Genomic DNA, 15,826 nt, shown 5'->3' on the forward strand with positions numbered 1-15,826 from the left:
GGGTCTTATGACCCCTGCCACCCCCAGTGCTCATTCCTGCCCATGGCAGGGGGTCAGACTAGATGATCTGTCTAGGTCCCTTCCGACTCATGGATTCTATGATTATATGATTAATGATACATAGGTAGTTGCTGAGACTCTTTATTGGACAAATACCATGGAGATATTCAATCAATATAGAAGGAAAAATATTTTATCAGGTAAATTCTGTGTTCATAATTTCTTGAGAAATTTTGGAGGCTCATTTTCAGCCCATATGCTATACTACTTACTATTATATATGATAAATATATGATAAATTTAAGAACACAGTTTGTTTGCAATGTTCCTGCTTGACACTTTCATATCCAATGATACCTTTTTTTTTAACATAATCTTTTATTCAGGAATTGGTAAAACCAATGGGAAATAAGATTTTACAGGCCTGTAAATAGTTTTTTAATTTAAAAAGATCTTCATAATTATGTATTCTCAAATTGTATTTAATATATGTGCTACATATTCATAAATATTTCATACTGATGTAATGTCATATATATTTAAATGTAGTGAGAACAGTTTGTCCCATAGTCATTACATATTTTTGTTCATTTTGACGTTTACACTTATCATAAAGTTACGTGTTAATTACAGTGTAATTACAATATGTTACAGCAGAGATTTCCAACTCTGACAGTTTGTGCACCATCAATTTAAAATGATACAACTTTAAGTACCACCAGCAAATTTTTGTCATATGGAGTAATTATAATAAATCTGTTAACACATACCACTGACAGGTTGTCTGTGTACCACTGGTGGTACACATACCACAGATTGGGAGCTGCTGTATTACAGTGTTAAAAAAATAATTTACTTGTAATATCTGTTTTATTTGATATATAGGTCCCAGTCTTGAAAATGGTACACAGATATTACTCAGTGAATATTCTCATTGACTTCAATAGAACTATTTGGGCAAACAAATTTATTTGTCTTATAGGGTCCAGACTCAGCAGTTTTCAATTGAATTATGTTGATTGCTTTACTAGGCTTGTAACTCCAAGCTAATATCAAAACCCATTTTCTGGAGGTGAATTGGCTACATTAATAATGCTCCAGTCCTTTGTTAACTACAAGAATTGCAAAACATCTGAAATATTTCACTTTTGTTTAAAAGTGAGAGATGGATATAAGTCTACCAGTATTATAGAACAAAAAACATACTAATGGGTTAAAGGCTTGTAGTTTTATGATAAGAGTTTTATCACAATTGTAAGCCTGGAGAAGAGAAATTTGCTGTTACATTGTGATACTTAAGCCCTTACCTGTTTAGCTTTTCAGTTTGGGAATTCAGTTCTCTTTTCCCATCGTATCATAAATGTAAGCATATGTTTATCACATGAATCATCCATTAAGCATAAGTAGATGTTACTAATTCTACTGCATAAATGCTAGATAAAACACAGAGAGGAGAACTTGCCTGGCACAGGAATTGGTATATCATGTATTTTTGCAAATATTCACCTCTTAGAAACCAGAAGAATGTGTATTTCTGAACTAACAAAATGAGATATACTAAATGCTTGAACTTTTATCTTTTGCACACAATAGTGAATACTTATTTATATGAGCTACATACCATTGAATTTTATTTAAATAAGTACTCATCAGCATAAACAATGGCTGCATAATTGCCTCCCCCCTCAAAAAAACTGTAGGGAGACAGAGCACATTTACACATCATTGTCCTAATGACAATATTCAGTTGACTGTGGATTAAAATATGCATTATAATCATGCATATATTACATAATTTACTTTATTCTTGCTCATTAAAATTTCTGAGCAATTAAAAGAATACTAAATGACATTTATGAACTATAATTAAGTATGGAGGATGCAGCATATTGCACTGATATCCCCTTCAAAATATGTTATTGAGGGGCATAACATTCAATCTTGCTTAGTCTTGTCTTAATAATGAAAACAGCAAAGAGCAGACTACTTACATTGTAACACCACTTTATAAAATAAATATAATAGATGTTAAAATCACAGTTCAAACAAAATGAATAATTCTGGTGTTTAATTTTTATCTTAATTGGTTAGCATAAAACTGAGGAAGCTGCGTGCTCTTACTTCTAAACCAAAACTAATTATATCAAATATTTTTTTCCAAGTCAAGACCTACCAGTGTATAAGCATTACTCAGCTGTAACTTCAGAATTTAAACTGGGACTATTTCAATTCTAGGATATCTCATAAGTAGATCCAAATTGAGGACATATTGAACTAGAAAATCTTGGGCAATCAACATGAAGTGATAAAAAAGCATACTATTATATTTTTTTCAGATTTTTTTGTTGATCTTTCTGAATTAAAAAAAAGTAAAGTAGCCCTGATTGATATAAATGTATATATGCAAATGTTCTGTAATTTACTGTATGTATAATTTAAAAAATGATGGGTGCTGACCATCACCTTTTAAAACACATGGTGATTGGGAGAGGTCATGGAAGGTTGGAAAAGGGCAAATGTAGTGCCCATCTTTAAGAAAGGGAAGAAGAAGAAGAATCCAGGGAACTACAAAGTGGTCAGCCTTACCTCAGTCCCTGGAAAAATCATGGAGCAGGTCCTCAAGAAATCCATTTGTAAGCACTTGGAGGAGAAGAAGGTGATTATAAACAGTCAGCATGGATCCACCAAGGACAAGTCATGCCTGAACAACCTGGTTGCCTTCTATGATGGGATGACTGGCTCTGTGTATTCCAGAAGATCTGTGAACATGAAATACTTTGACTTTAGCATGTTTTTTGGTCTGGTCTCCTACCAAGTTCTTACAAGCAAGCTATAGAAGTATGGACCAGATGAATGGACTGTAAGGTGGACAGAAAACTGGCTAGACAGTAAGGTTCATTGTTTAGTTGGCAGCTGGTGTCAAGTGGAGTGACCCAGGGGTTGGTTCTGGGGCTAATTTTGTCCAATATCCTCATTAGTGACCTGGAAGATGGGATGGAGCACATGCTCAGCAAGTTTGCATATGACACCAAGCTGGGGGGAGTAGTAGATATGCTGGAAGGTAGGGCTAGGATTCAGAAAAAGCTCTACAAATCATAGGATTGGAGCAAAAGAAATCTCATGAGGTTCAATGAGGTCTAGTGCAAAGTCTTGGACTCAGAACCAAAGAATCTCATGCACTGCTAGGGATGGAATAGGCGTGTTACCAGCAGATAAAGGGAGGTAATTCTTCCCCTCTATTCAGTACTGGTGAGGTCCAGTTTTGGGCCCCCCACTACAGAAACGATGTGGACAAATTGAAGAGAGTCCAGCAGAGGGCAATGACAATGGTTAACTGGCTGGGGCCCATGACTTCTAAAGAGTGGATGAGGGAACTAAGCTTTTTCAGGCTTATTTAGTCTGGAGAAGAAAAGACTGAAAGGGGGTGAGGGAAAAGAAGGAATCCCTGGGGCAGAGAGGAAGTCACCAGGGTTTGAAGGATGCTTGATTGCAGTCTCCCCATTGCCTAGGATACATACAGCTACAAAGAAATCTTTCTTCTCCTGGTGCTTCTGGAGGGGAGAGGGAAGGAAGGCAAGGTCCAGCATAAAGAAGGACCCAGAGCAGACTCAGGGGTGGAGACAGGAACCGGAAATTTCTCCCCCCAACAGTGAGGGAGCGGAAAGTCCTGAGAGAGGCAAGGAAGCACGAGCAATTGTTCTGCCTGAAGCTAGCTGCAGATTTTCCACTGTAAGAGAAGTATCTGTGAGAAAGCAGCTGGAATAAAATCCGACACTCCAGTCAGCTAGCTCTGTGAGAAGGGCCGAAACGGAGGTACCGTATATACTGAGATATATGGACACTGATTTTTGTTTTGTTCATTATTTCTCTTGGACTGAAGGAGGTGGGAATCCTCCCAGAAAATAGAGTAAGGATAAAGCTCAGATATCTGTACGCTGGCTGGTAAATCATTTGAAGGAAAGATGTTTCATTTTCAGAGTCCCAGTGAGGATTAACCAAGACTAATTTAGTTTTGATTTAAGTTAAAAGTACAAGCCTCACAAAAGGATCCTGTGGACATTTTTTCTGCTGTTATATGGACAATGAGTTACAACCTGGTGGATTGGGAGAGGGTATAGGAGTAGGCAGAACCCTTGCTATATTAAGGTATCACCAAAGTTCATTCATGAAGTTAGCATCGTGCCCTGACACCCTTTATTTTCCTTCTTTGTAATCAAGACATGGCAGGAAAGAGGGAGGTGTGAGGTATCCTACACTAAGAAGTATCCTGGGAATCTTCTGCTGACTGGCTGAAGATTAAAACTACCTTAATATAGAAGACACCTGGAGACAGTTTTACTTGCTAGGAACAATTAATAGCTGAATTAGTATGAGACATTTGTCGCCAATACTTGAGCAGTGATCAAGTACCTTCCAGGGTGATTTAATGGCAGTTTTCAACTACTTGAAGTGGGGTTCCAGAGAGGATGGAGATGGACTGCTCTTGGTGGCAGAAACAAAACAAGGAGCACTGGTCTCAAGTTGCATCAAGGGAAGTTTAGGTTAGGAATTAAAAAAAAACGTTATCACTGGGAGGTTAGTAAAACATTAGAACAGGTTACCCAGAAAAATTGCAGACACTCTGTGACCGCCGAGTTTCAGACACCCAGTCATGTGCAGCCTTGGTCCGAGTAATGGGTGATGTCCACCTTACAGGCTCCCATAGTTGGCCGAGTAGCTGTCCACTCCAGGAGTAGTCTTCCCCTATCTTACCTGCCACGGCTTTGAATGTTCCCAGTGTGGGCGCTGACTATCCATGGTCCCTCTGCGGCACACGGTCTGCCTGATGGTCACTCGTGGGGCTCCACCACCCCTACACCCCACCCTCATGCTACCTTGATGGATCCCTCCATATTCTTGGCCACATCCCTTCTCTCCAGTAGCTATGGTGCCTCTTGGGTTTCTTCTCATCGGGCGTATCAGCCCTGGAGCCTGCTTCGCTTACCCCTTTGTGGGCCTTCTATGTTCGGAGGTCCTGATCATGGAACCTACCCCTGTCCAGAGCAAACTTCTTACTCTCAGGATCAAATCACCATGTGACAACTTTGCTCCATTTACTCTATATATCTAAGCCTGTCCTACCTCTCAACCCCTTCACCTGGGGAAATGAAAAAAAAGAACACAAAAGAAAACCACAGGACACCTCATCTGTCACTTCGCTGGGAATTTGGATAGTCCTCCTCCCTGGTTCCTTACAACAGGGTACAAGGAACCTAGTTCTCCTATAGCCTAGCTAGGAGATACCCTCCCCTGCTTAAATCGTATCCTCGTATCCTCCTGCTTAGGCCATCCTCTCTGCCTTTGCAGCTCCTTTTGACAAGCTGGGGCCATCCCTCTTCTCTCCCTCCTGGAGTGTCCCCATCCAAATGCCTCATAGTTCCTTTACGTATGGTTGGTTACTCTTTGTGTTCAGTGTAGGTCCCCTGCTTGTCCATAGCCCTCCCTGTTGCTCTTGCCAGGACCTTTCCAATGGGGCTGCCTCCTCCTTCTCCCAACCATTCCCAATACTCCCACCTGCTATACTGTGGGTCTCCACAAACCCTTCTCTACTGCTCCTGCTGCTGCTGCCATCTCAGATTGCAGGGGCTGCTTCTGGCTTGCTTCCAGCACCAGTGACCTGTTCCCTGCCACTGCTACCAAGTCTAGGATCAGGAACCTCTTCTGACTCCTCGTCCGATACTCCTCCCCTCCTGAGGGGTTCCTGGAGTGGGTCTTGAGGCCACATGCTCCTCCAGTCCATTCTCCCCTCTCTCTTCCTTCTGCTGTCTGCCATTTTTATTCTCGCCTGCCGGTGATTGCTGGTGACGTCACTGATCAGCCTCAGCTGAATAAAGACAAGGCTAACAAGCCGCGTGGGCTTCTCTTCTTGTTCCCGCTGTGCTGTGGCTCCTGCTGAAGGTAAGTTTTTTTCCTTATTTTAATTTTTTCGTTTGTCCCCTCTCCCTCTTGTTTACTCTGTTCCTCATAACTTTCTTTTCTTATTTGGGGTCCTTCCTCCTGTTCTCTCCTGGGACGCACTCCATCCTTGGAGTTAAGACATGGCTAGACAAAGCCTTGGCAGGGATGTTCTAGTTGGGGATGGTTCTGCTTTGAGTAGGGAGTTGGACTAGATGACCTCCTGAGGTCCCTTCCAACCCTAATTTTCTATGATTCTATGATTCTACACAATTGCATAAGAAATTCTAGTTGTATTACATGAAATATTGTATTACTTAATAATTATTTTGTAGCAGGGTGTCAAAGATACCATCCCCAGAGCCTCATCTGGCTCATGGAGTTATATCATCTAACCTGTGGTGCTGCCTGCTGCAATGCAATACATGCAAGCCTGGAACACAAGCATTGGCCTGCCCCTGCATGGTGGATTCAGAGCCTGGGCTGATTTGGATTGGGCCCACAGACAGATTCATGTGGAGTCCACAGGGTCAGTCTGGCATAGTATGACACACTGTGCATGTCCCTGACCAGCCCCATGTGCTACATGCCATGCCAGGCTAGACTCAGTCTGTGTTGCATGCAGTGTGTGTTGCTACTCTGGGGCATACACCTGCACTAGACCAAGCCTGTGAGATGGGTCTAGGCCTCATCTGGATCAGGCTCATGGACTGGCTCTGTGTGATAGAAGCAATGCAGAGGGCTGGTTCGGTGCAGGAGCCACATGTAGCATGCACCCCAAACTGGGACCACACAGTGTGTGTATCACATGCCTTAAACCAGCCCCATGTTCCACTTGCCATATGTAGGGCTGGGGTCAGCATGTGCTGCATGTAGCACTCAGGACTGAAGCCAACATATATGCCATGAACAGCATGCACAGCCAGTCCAGGGTTCATGATGCATGAAGCACCTGTGCAAAAATCGTCCTGCATGATGGATTTGATATGTGAGGCTGGGGCTGACCCAATCCAGCCTGAAAACCAGCCTTGTGCCCTGCAGAATTGGATGAAATTGGTATCCCTGATGTAAAGAAATGTTGAGACTATTAACAGAAGACATGTATGCAAGACATGGGAAGGAATAGCATCACACTACTTGGCACAGTTTAGGCCTCAGCTGGAGCATGTTTTCCAGTTTTGGGCACCACATCTTAGCAAGCTGGAGAATATCCAGAAGAACGTAATGCAGATGATAAAGGGATTGGAATGCCAAGAGAAAAGCTTGAAGAAACAAGGCATGTTTTATTTGGAGAAAGAGAGACCAAAATCACATGATAGCTGTTTTCAAATATTTGCAAAACTGCTATAAGAAGAGAGAACACTTTTTCTCCCTTACCACAGAGGGCAGTGGGCAATGGGTTTCCAGATGAGCACAGATGTGTGGTATGCGACACTGCAGACCAATCTGCTGTTCTGTGCACTGTATGAGCTGCATGTGCAGGCATTCCCTGCACTGCTGATTTGCAGCATGGTGGGGGGAGGGGGGAGGAGAGGGTTGACATTGGGAGATCCTTGGTGTCAAAAAAACATGTGCTTAAAAAATTGAGTTGGCACATGTAGAGGTAGCATGAGTTGATGCAAATCAGAGCCTGGCTGACTAGAGCCAAACTCACACTACTGGCCAGGCTCCATGGTAACAGATTGCCATAGCTTCAGCCTCTGATGGCTCTCAGGGCCCCGGATAAGGCTGCTGGGACAAACCTAGGTGCTGGCTCCAACCTCCCCTACCCCACCCAGGACAATGTGCCATGCCTCAGAATACGTATACATGGGCATTTCCTGGGGACAAGCAGCAGCAACACATACTGTGCCACTGCTGTTTGTCCACAAGGAAATGTACATTCGTGCTCATGGGGATGTGCCCATTGAGATGAAATTTGGGGAGAGGGGGAATCTTTTTTAACTGTAAAGGATGTAGAAGTGACAACAAGACGTTAGATTTTGTGGGAGCTGATTTAAGAACAACACCTCTTTCTGTATAGAGAATTAGACTAATGACCCTTGAGGTCCCTTGCAAATCTATTATTCTATAAGAAATCATATTTTAAAGAATAAAATTAAGATGAGAGAGTTCAGATTCAGTGTTTAGTCTTAACTCTGCCTGCATTGATCTTTGGATCCTTCATTTCCCAACATTAACACTATATTCATGCAAAATAATTTGCATAGAAATAGCTTGGTTGGGGGAAAGAGAAAGAGAAAGAGAGAGAGAGAGAGAGAGAACAAATTTCCCATGATGCATTCAAGTTCTATAATTTGTAAGAATTTATCTCAGTACTTTCAAAACCCAGAAGCTCTTTAACTGAATTTCTTTTTTCCTAAACCAGATACTTTTCCCCTGGTACCTAGGGCTCCTAAGTATCCTGCATTTATTTAATAACTTATGTATTAGAAGACCAGACTTTAACATTTCTGACCTAATTAATAACTGGTTGAAAATTACTTATATACAAGGCACTAGGTATAATAATTTCTATTCAGTGGAATATATACTAAATACTGTCCTGATTAAATGCTCTGTTACTTTTCATTATCATTAGGTAAATAGGTTTCCTGAGAGATGCCCCAATATAGAATCCATTTTACTCATATAAATAAAGAATATAAAGTATAAGGTTTTGCCATATACATTTTCTACTCCAAAGCAATTTATAAACAATATATGCATGGCATATAATATTGCCCAACTGCATCTGCCTTTCCAGGAGGTCAGCAGCCAGTCAGTTCATTGAATGAACACAACAGTGAGAAGGAAATGTTGTCACAGTGGCATTAATCCAATCTCTTATTTGCCAGGCATATATCATGGAGATTTTAACATCCACATAGACAGAGCTTCTTCCACCCACCCCCACTCAGTCTGGAAAAATACATATAATAAATTGTATGGAATGCAATTTATTCACCTAAGAATCAACCAAAGACTGAGACTTCCTCAGAATTTGTTGCTCTAAGCTAGCTAGCTATTTATTACCCCATATTTACTGCTGTCATATCCTTCAGCTGCACCTAAATGTGCCACTACTGTTCTGTGTACCTTTTATTTTCTTTCTTTCTTTCTGCCTCCATTTTTCTGTCTCTCTCTTTAAATCAGATTTTTGCTCTGTAAAAAACATAATTCTCCTCTCCTAATCAATTTCACTCTTTTTACCTCCAAACTCTTCATCATCATCTTTTCTCACCCTCTTTATCCTGCACCTGGCTATTTAAAAAGCATTATAAGTAGAATATGGGAATAGAGCCTTTTTCCCTGTGCAGTCACTTCTTTCTGCTCTCTCTAGTGACAGAAGGCACCTATTAATAATTCCTTTACAGGATTCTGATTAAAGGTTTTATGTTTTCAAAACACTGTAGAAACATATAACTTAAGATGAGATGTAGAGCCATGGGGACAAAAAGAAACTTTGAGGGATCATTTATTTTTCTGGTTATGCACAATTAAAAATTTGACATTAGGAATAGTATGAGGAAATCAATTTCCCCACCTCATCTGCCTTTAAATTTAACCTCCTTTCATAATTTTATGATATTAACCATGGGATTTGCTTCTGACCAGATATTCTGTAGTTTTCATTTCAGATGAGAAAATAAATGAAAATTTCTTCACATGACAAATGCGTAAGTTTTAAAATATGATAAGGTCATGAAAACTGTTTAAAAAAAAAAGGTGCTATAGAACCTGCCAGTATAAATTTGGTGAGATCTGAGACAAGAATATGAAATAGTATACCTCTCCATTTCACTAATTCTATTTGACCAAACTGAGATGTGTAATAACTTAGGAGAGATGAACTGAAGTAAGCATATACAGTACAGCTGTGAAGAGAGATCATGTTTGTTACAGGATCAGCTATGCCAGGATGGGCACAGATGGTCTGCTTGATTGGCAGGTACAAACACCGCACCAGGCTATTGTCCTACAGGATCAGGTCTCTGCTGCTCCTGGGCCTTCAGGAACCTGATCCTGTGCAACAAAAGCCCCAGGTATCTGGCCCCAACCCAGAGAACACCAGGGGCTTCTGCTGCCTTGCTACAGAGCAAGGGAACACTCTAGGATTCCCCAGGTTGGGACCAGGCATGGGGTTCCTGGCTCTGAAGTGTGAAAGACATGTCCAGGAATTGCCTGCTTAGGACAGTTGGAGAGCACAGCCAACCTCAGGCTTCAGGGTTCATGCCATAAGCCAGGGGTTGTCAACCAGGGGTGTGTACCCCTGGGGGTACTTGGAAAGGTACTAGGGGGTATGTATGGGAGGATGGGGCCAGAGTACCACCACCCACCATTCTGTGCCACTGCCTCCCAGAAGCAGGGCTGGGGGGTGAGGGAGCGGCTCCCCTTTGTGGGCTGCACAGGTGCTGCTCTGCTGGCTGGACACAGTCGCGGGGAGCTCACACACAGTGGCTGCCACTGCCATCCACCACCCCATTCTGCCACTGCCACATGCAAGTCCCTCTCCCCCGGCTCCATGTCCAGCTGCTGCCACTCCTTAAAAAAGGTTTAAAACCCCTACCATAAGCTAAAAGATGTGCTCAGAGATAAGGTGTGACAAACTGTGACTAGGTATTGCCAGCCAAATATTTTTGGGCACTTGAAGTGTGACAAGGGGCAAGGACATCTGTTCTCTTGCAAATTGTGCTGCCATAAAATTTTTTATGGTGGCACAAGGGTGACATCTATTTGCAACCTAAGAAAATAGGTAATTTCTTTTGCGGATACATAAAAACCTGAAACCAAAGTGGCTACAGGATAGATCATGCAAAAGCCATAATTAATATCAATATTGAATGAATAGGAAATTACTTCATAAAGACATCTAAAACTGGTTCCATCTCAACCTTTTTTAAGTAATGAGTCAAGTCTATTAAACATAGTTATTCCCTCCAAATAAATTAAAATTTTAACATGTTTCCTAAGATATTTCTCTATCAAATGGATCTTTCTCTTTTTGAGAGAGCAGAAATGTCACAACCCAGTAGTCCAGAATCAGTTACTGGCATTAGGGAGCAGGGAAGAAGTTCTGACAAGTATTAAATCTTCTCTAACTGATTTTGTTAGTTTTGATTTAAGTTTTCATCTGGCCAAGTTACAAGTTACTTTTTAACTGTCATGGAGTCACTTAAAATGGGAGGATTCACCCATTAAAGGTGTACCAGTCATAAATAACTTACAAACATTTTAAAGATAGACTATTCAGAGCTAAGTTTATCATTGAAATATTTTACCCATGCCATTCCGAGGTATTGTATGGTCAGGTATGTAAAACATTTTATTTTCATTCTTCCAGTATCCCAGGATGCCCAGCTCCCAACCAATATATTCCTTCTCACCCTCTAAAACTCCAGTGGTCTACCTGCCCCGTTCTTCCGTGCTGAAAGCAGCTGCTGTGAGTGGCTTAACTGCATAGAAATCATGGAGCTGGGGAAAGCATGCAACTTGCCTTTTATATCCATTCCATATAGACTGCAGCATGTTTTTTGGCCTCCTCCTAAGACAGACATGAGAAGAACTAGAGCATGAAGAAGTCTTTTTCCTATAAAATTGGGATGAGTTTGTAAAAAAGGCTCAGAAACTACCCATCAGAAAAAAAACAACACTTATTTAAAAAAAAATAGCAAAATGATTCTTTCCTGAATCCTTTCATTATTTTAAATATCAAGATCAGTAAAAATAACCATGCAGTATATTTTAAAGAGATTTAAAATAACATATAAATACAGAAAATTATAATGGAATCCAGTAGAGCTACACATGGTTTAGTTGAGCTGCTAATTGTTGATATCCCTATTTCCAAGCTGCTCATTCCCTCAGTTTTCCTCTCTGATAGCCTTTACATTTGTCACCAGGAGTAAGGCATAAAGAATGGGGTTGTGTCTTCTAGGCCAGCTGTTCCTTTTGTCTCCACAAGTCTCCCCTCAGGGTGTGAAAGACATAATCCTCTCCTCTATTTGTGATTATATTATACCATCTGACTTTTATGCATTTTTTTAATGACATCTTACCAAGGTGACTCAAATTCCACCTCTTTTATGCATATTAAAAAGGTATTTCTAGGAATGCAGTTTAGGAGAGGTAAATTTACACAATTTAAGAGGACAGCATTCACTTACAACTAGGATTAATAAAATGATATACTGAATTTAGAAATGCTTGCATTTTTATTGCAGCTAACCTCCTCTTTGCCCGTTTGTATAATCGCTTGTTTGTGATGACATTGCCAGACATTATGTCAGCAAACATAGCATTGTAAACATTTTGTAACTGGTTCTCGTTGTCAGAGAATTCATTACAAAGTAAATGATGCCATTAAAAAAGATTCCATAATTGCTCAACCTCCTAATTTGTTTTGATAAAAATTCTTCTAAATTATATCACCAAAACAAAAAATCAATAAAATTTGAGGGCCTGCAGATAAATAATATTTTTATGACTCTCCTAAGATTTTCAATACATTCTACTAAATTATTAGCTTTGTTTCTGTGTGTATGCATATCTAGCAAAATCCTGATTGTATGATAAATGATTAACCAACTTTGTTGGATTTGAATATAATAACCCAATACCATTATTGGTTTTAAAATAAACAGCAAGTACTGAATTGCCTAAGATAGGGAGGTATTTAAAATGGAAAGAAACAGCTTTGAGAATAGATTCCTGCATACTATCATCTAACCATCTGCTCTCAGACCCAGAAGTACAGGAGTAGGGCTGTCACCTCCAGGAAGGTGAGGACATGCACAAGTAAGAGACCAGAGTTGGCAAAGCATAAATGATGGTCCTTTTATTTTTGTCTCACATCAATTGTGCTGACTTTTGGTGGAGTTTTCTGTATTCCCTAGGTCTTAAAATTATGTGTAAAGTGATTCAGGGCTTGATTATGCCTGGATTTTACCCCATGGTCAAATTGGTATGAGCCTTGGTAGGGGGCATGGCCCTCTGCTCCAGACTTATTGAGCATGCATTTACAACATTTCATAGAAGCAGGACAAAAGGTTACAGTGGTTTACCTGCTGTATCTGTGGCAGGTTAGGGTATTAGGTTGATGTTGTGTCGGGGTTGAGGGTAGTCTTATGCAGAGTTTAGATTATGATTGGGTGGGATAGTTTGGGTAGAGATGATCCTGCCTCAGGCAGGGGGTTGGACTAAATGACTTCTGGAGGTCCCTTCCAGCCCTACTTCTCTAAGACTATGATTCTATGAACTGATGTTTGTAAAATTTCCTTTGATTTTGCTACTGATATCATCAGAAATCAAGTATATTGGTGGAATATTTTTGTATGACACAACATTACCTTATTGCATTAAGACAGTATATTATCATAGCATAATCAGAAATCAAAACGTTCTCACTTCAAATTGAGGAGCAGTATATGCCTCTAAGGTACTCTGTTTTAATAATAATTTTAGAATGATCTTACTTTGACCTCTTTGTAGATCAATAAAAACATTGGCATCACCTCTTCAGTGAGTACCTCTTTCCTATTTAGAATATCAGCAGCTACAAATTTGAAATCTGATGCGCATGAATTGTTCAGCAATGTTCCTGTCAACAATGTTATACTCCATATTTAATGCAACTTTACAGCTCTATAAAGCCAATTTTCCATGTCCATGGACACTTGCTTTAAGTACATAAGTTCTGTAACACAGTTTAACAGCAGTGGCTATGGAAATAAAATAATAATAAAAAAATGGTTTAGATTGTTACAAAAATGCAGTCTGGTATCTCTCACCTATGGTCTCCCTTCTTGCCACTCCAGATGATTAGCTGGTTTCCTTATACCCTTGCTGATGGTATCTTTGTGACCAAGGATTCTACTTAAGACTACCACAGTTTCTGCCTGTCTTCTCTCATCAAGTGGTCAAATGCAAAATTTTTAACATTTTTATTCATAATATTAATATACTAATAATTTGTCATATCTTGATTTTCATACCTAGTTACTTCTTTATTGTATGACATAATTTATCTATCTCTTACATTTATCTATCTATAAAAATCATTAATTAAAGTCTTTCCCCAGTTGAGAAAAATTAAGCAGGAGTGATCTATGAGTAACTTCAGTTTTCAGAGTTAGGTATAAAAGACTGTTAAACACACATTCAAAAATGATCTCTTAAGATTTTAAATGGTTTAATTTAAAAAAAGGTAATTTGATTTAGAGGGCATTGTTATCCATGGGAGTTATGTGATGTCTAGTGATAAATCTGCATTAGGATACATTATTTCCTGATGGGAGAGTTGTATCATTAGATGATGAAACAGCACTTTTCATTTAACACTGTTACAAACAAACCAATCAGCAAAAAAACCAGAAAAGAGGATGCTACATTAATATGACAACTATGAAAGGAGCAGAGATTTGTTTAGTTTTAACTGTTACTAAAAATAAGCTATTGCAGCTGTATTTACTGCAGTTGATTTCAATTTAAGTGGTTATTTCTTCTTTAGCAACAGACAGTTGTTCATTTCTACTAGTAAGAATTTGCCTTAGCAGAAAAATAACCCAGGAGCAGGAATGTAGATGCATTCCTGGCTGAAGAGGAATAAGCCCTCCAAGGAAGCCCTCCAGCCAGGGAACACTAGAAAGATGCTTCCTGGGCTACCCTCACCTTTATGGGAGAATATTACTTGACAGTCTATCCTCTTCCCTGCCTAGGCTGCACATGGAGTAATTAAAAGCCAGAGCCTGAGGGAAGCAGGGCCTGGGAGAGCCTCTTGGCTCTGGTTCTCATCCCCATAGGCTTTGAAATTGGTCCCTGCTTTAAATGTCAGTTTAGTGATATTTAAAACTTACTGGGCCAGGAACCTTGGTAGGAAAAATTTTCTCAGTCCCAGTTCCTACCCTCTGTCCCATCTTTGACATCTCTGTGGCACTGCACAGCTTGACAGTGCAGGTGGGGATTTCAGACCTGGGTAGGAAAGCCAGGAAAGCTCTTCTCACCATGGTTCCCAGCCCTGCAGATTTTAAATGCTATCCACGGAGGACCCAGCAAGGCAAACTCCTTTCATGCTCCTTAGATGGGGAACTGTGGTCTGGGGAGCAGGTAGATGACTTTTCCCCATTGCACCAGCCTCTAGTCCTCTCCCAGACCAGTCCAGAAGGGGATTTGAGCCTTGGGGCAGTGCTCCCTACCTGTTGCCCTGATAAGCCCCTGCTGTGGAGAGCACAGGGAATATTGCCTGGCTTTGTCATTCTTCTCCCAGACCTTGCCAAGAGGGGTGTGTACAAGTGTTCATTTTGGCAAAGGATTGCTCTCACAAAGTAGAATGTCCAGGTTGACACGTGGAAGATCTTTCTCCTGGAGTGTTCATGTTCCCCTAGAAGGAATCCAATAAATGCTTTTAACTTATAGTTTTTACTAGGAGGACAGCAATTCTCCCAGGTAAAACATGACACTATATTTGGACTCAATCTGCATGCTTTAACTATAGAGATTATACTTAGAGTTCACACGGTCTCTAAAACCAAAAGTGGGTGTACCACTTTACCTGTATGTACTTACACATAAAGAGTTATTGTGTCTTTCTAAAAGAAAGCATTCTGGGATTCTGGGTGAACTGTTTCAGGCCCCATTTGGAGATATTTTTCATTTAAGGCTGGTAAAAAAACCCCAGGAATTATTGGAAATGGGAAAAAAATGCAAAGGTCAGATGTGGGAGTGAAGAGGAAGTAAAAATGTATACAATGTAATGGCTCCCCATGACTTGAAAAAGAGTCAGTGCTGAGGGGGACTGCTTAATGGACACTACTATGTATCTTATTCAGATGGACTGAATTAACATATCCTTGTGGTAGATTCTCCTTAGTATGTTTGCCCCATACAGGCCGTGTATTTTATAGTCATGTTCAGC

This window comes from Gavialis gangeticus, unplaced genomic scaffold (assembly GCF_001723915.1).
Source record: "Gavialis gangeticus isolate Ggan-Ray unplaced genomic scaffold, GavGan_comp1, whole genome shotgun sequence".
NCBI classification, from domain to species: domain Eukaryota; kingdom Metazoa; phylum Chordata; order Crocodylia; family Gavialidae; genus Gavialis; species Gavialis gangeticus.